The following is a 4,253-nucleotide window of genomic DNA, read 5'->3' as shown; positions in this document are numbered from 1 at the left end:
AGCGGTCCCCAGTCGCAGGTATATCTCCGTTAGGGGAGATGACGACGTTAGGTTTTGGGGAGGTATCGACATCCCCCTAAATATATCGCCTTGACTTTCCAATTTGGTCACCCATCTTGTACCGACCAAGTTCAACTCTGCTTAACTTCGATTATCCAACGAGGACCGGTTCGTCAGCGTGATTATGCTGTACATTTACATATTATATATTATTAAAATCAAATGTTTGTTATTTTACTTTCCAAGGACACGTTGCGGCGATTATGTTTCCCTATAGACTACAACATGATTGTTTTCAAGTCTGATGTCAACAAATATCTGTCGTGTCGTCCTGTGAATTAAGTAGAGTTGTCAATCTTTTCATAATACTGTTTCATCATTCAACTAAAAAATATCACTAAGCCTTATCCTCGAGGGGCTTTTGTTTTTGGCAAATGATGAAACATTAAATTCGAATTTTTAAAAATTAGCTTTGTCTGGCACAAGGTCAATTCATATACTATACTTATGATTATTGGGACTTTTAGCAGATTAGGATTATTGGGATTTTTAGCAGAGTTAATGTTACCGTATTGACTGTTATTGCGTGTGTTCTTTACTCCTTAGCCAACGTTTGTAGCGCTGTTGACGCGTTGGCCTGAAGTCGTAAATTTTGCCGACGACGAAATTGCTTCGCTGGAAACTTTGAAGTGCAATAAATATAACTTCTCGGACTTTACCTCGTTTTACATTAGGGTAATTGCTTGTGGCCGTCCTTCTTTCTTTCGCTCTTTTCTCCTCATTCCTTGCATCTTTCTTTCTCGATCTATTATTTACATTTATCTATCTATCTATCTATATCACTATCTATCTATATCACTATCTATCTATCTATCTACCTACCTATCTATCTATTTATCGATCTATCTTAATTGGCTCAGTATTTATATATGCTGCATTCTATAAATAAATGTGGAAATAATTTCAATCTCAGCTAAAGGGATTCTAGCCCAGAATTATTTGGATTGACATAATTAAATATTAAAAAGTGAAAAAGTAAATATATGATATAATAATTATACAACGCACCATCATCTTAATTGATGTCTTGAACTTGGTACACAACCAATGTGTGTATGTATATATATATATATATATATATATATATATATATATACATACATACATATATGGTGTATATATATACACATATATATATACACACATATGTATACACACATGTATATATATATATATATAGAGAGAGAGAGAGAGAGATAGAGAGAGAGAGAGAGAGAGAGAGAGAGAGAAAATAAAAAGGAACAAACCGTATTATGTGTTCATCAATTGATGTTGGAAATTCAAAAAGGAGGGGGGGCTGGTGCTGTTAAAGAGAAGGAAATTTTAGTGACGTCATATAGTCGTTAATGTAATTTTAAAACTATGAACGCAAGTTTATATTCTTATTGGGAAAAAGATATATCTGTTGAAATTCAAATATAAGTTTGTAACAGAAATGAAATGACTGTTTTTTATGTAATTTATTGATTGAGATTATGTGTTAATTATTACAGGGGGTGTTTGAATGGTGTGAGAAAGTTAACCTGTGTCCACAGTTAAATAATGTTCTTTTAATAACAGTTTACTTATTAATGGCACTATGTTATAGAAACCTCCACGTTGTTTAATAGTGGTTGAAATTGCGATAAGCGCAGATTCAAGAAGTCTCCGGCGCGGTTCTTGAATCTGCGCTTATCGCCAGCCCCCCCCCCTCCTTTTTGAATTTCCAATATCAATTTTCCGTTTCTCTGAAATAGAACTGCGTCACACTGTGCACGTGAAACATTTTCAAATATTTTGTACTGGTATATTTTTTGGTTTCTTAATCTCATTCATCCAGAGGAAGTCTCGAAATAAAGACGAAACGTTGATGAACACATAATACGGTTTGTTCCTTTTTATTTTCTCTATTTTGTCGGAATACTATTTCCATTATTTTCATCATATATATATATATATATATATATATATATATATATATATACCGAAAGAGAAAGACACACACACACACACACACACACACACAATCACATTGACAAACTTATTCTCGACAGATCACCGAAGTTAAGCAACGTAAAGCCTGGCCAGTACCAGATAGGCGATCATTTAGGAGAGCTAGGCGTCGTATGTACCGCGCCGCGCCGAGTCGTAGAAATTTCCAGATTGGTATCTGGAGGCGCATTAATTCATTGGGAGCGGTGCACCCCCTCCCAGTCTTAGTAAAGACATGCATCTAGGAGAAGGTAACTCTGATGTAAAAAATTGCGTTGTACTGTGGGCTTTGTCTTGTGGTAGTGATCTGCACCGACAAGGATAAGCAGTAATAGCAAAAAGAATGGCTGGTTCTACACAAAGCCTTCACCACTATAAACAAATCATCTGTGTGGATTTCCGAGCAACTTAGTTGTTGTAGTGGAACCTCATACGCCGAAATCGACGGGAGAGTCCATTATATATACAGGGTGTCCCAAAAGAAGCTGACGGATTTTAAATTTGATTAATTTCCTCAATATTTAAGTTATGCTTACCAATTTTCATATGTAGGTAGATGAGTTTCTCTGTGATCTTTTGAGATATAGAAAGATATCATAGTCTACTTATCCTAATTTTATTTACACAATTTAATCTAGGGTATGTTTTTTCACAAGGTCTAATTTTCGTTATGAAAAATGATGTTACTCAAATGTCCAACAATTTCGATTACTTCATCCGCCGTTACTCCACACCATACTGTACATTTTTGAAAGTGTAATTGCCATTGTGCTGTTGCGTGGGGATTTTCTGATCCCCAAATCCTGCAATTTTGCTTATTTATGAACCCATTCAGATGAAAATTGGCCTCTCGGACATAATGAGTTTTTGAGAAAGTTTGGACCCCCATTGGACAAATCTTGGAATTGCATGGCGTATTCCAGTCTTTTTCCGGATCGTTTGGCTGAAGCTCTTGCACCAATTGAATTTTATATGGAAATTTGCTCTCTTCATGAAGCAGAGATGACCGAGAGATCCCAATTTGACTTGATCTCCTTCTTACTGATGTGGATGGATCCTCGGCCACACTCCCTGCTAATTTCTGACGATTCTCATCACTTCTTGCTGTACGGAGTCTACCAGATTTAGGGAGGTCACATACACACCCTTGCTCATGAAATCGATCCACCCTAGCTTTTATTGCATTGGGAGTAGGGGAATTTTTTTGTGTCGAAGTTTCGTCGAAATTCTCTTTGAGTTTCTGATATTGACTCATTCAACCGAAAATACGACTCTACGATAAATATCCGCTCTTCAGTAATGTAACGACCTTGGAAGGGTTACTCTATATGATCTGAAAAATAAAATAAAAATATAAAAAATAAAAAAATTATGAATTTTTTTAACCATCAGCTTATTTTGGGACACCCTCCTTCTCTCTCTCTCTCTCTCTCTCTCTCTCTATATATATATATATATATATATATATATATATATATATATATATATATATATATATATATATATATATAAAACCATGCATAGTTTAGACATAATTTCCCTGTACACCAATATTCCAATCAAAAAATGCCTTAATCTACTCCACAAGCACTTAATCAAAATTAAAGCCGACCTACCTTTTTCCTCAGATACACTAATACAAATTATAAAACTCATCACTGATAGAACGTACTTTCAATTTAATAATTCTTACTATAGACAGAAATTTGGACTCCCTATGGGTAACCCCCTTAGTGGTGTACTAGCCTGCTTATTCTTAGAATTCTTAGAAACCAACTCTTTTAAACACAGACTTCCTAAAAACTCCACATATTTTAGATATATAGATGACATTCTTATTTTTCTCCCTAAAAACACACAAATAGAACAAATTAGAAATAAATTAAATTCAGTGGAACCATCTATAAATTTTACACATGAATCCGAACAAGACCACTCCCTAGCTTTTCTAGACATATTCCTCATTAGATCAGAAACTGATCTGAGTTTCAAAGTACATAGAAAGACCACACACAAAAACGACTATATTCATTACTACTCACACCACAATGATAAAATAAAGACGGGCATGATTATAGGTTTTTTCTTACGTGCCTTTAGAATATGCAGTCCCAAATATCTTAATGATGAATTTCAATATATTACGAATGTTTTAAGAAAACTACAGTATCCATCCTATTTCATTTCTTACGCAAAGAAAAAAGCTACGAAAATACACTATA

The sequence above is a fragment of the Euprymna scolopes genome, chromosome 7 (genome assembly GCF_053919585.1).
Source record: "Euprymna scolopes isolate OS-2025 chromosome 7, ASM5391958v1, whole genome shotgun sequence".
NCBI lineage: Eukaryota > Metazoa > Mollusca > Cephalopoda > Sepiida > Sepiolidae > Euprymna > Euprymna scolopes.
The sequence above is the reverse complement of the archived record's forward strand: the minus strand, read 5'-3'. Positions refer to the sequence as shown.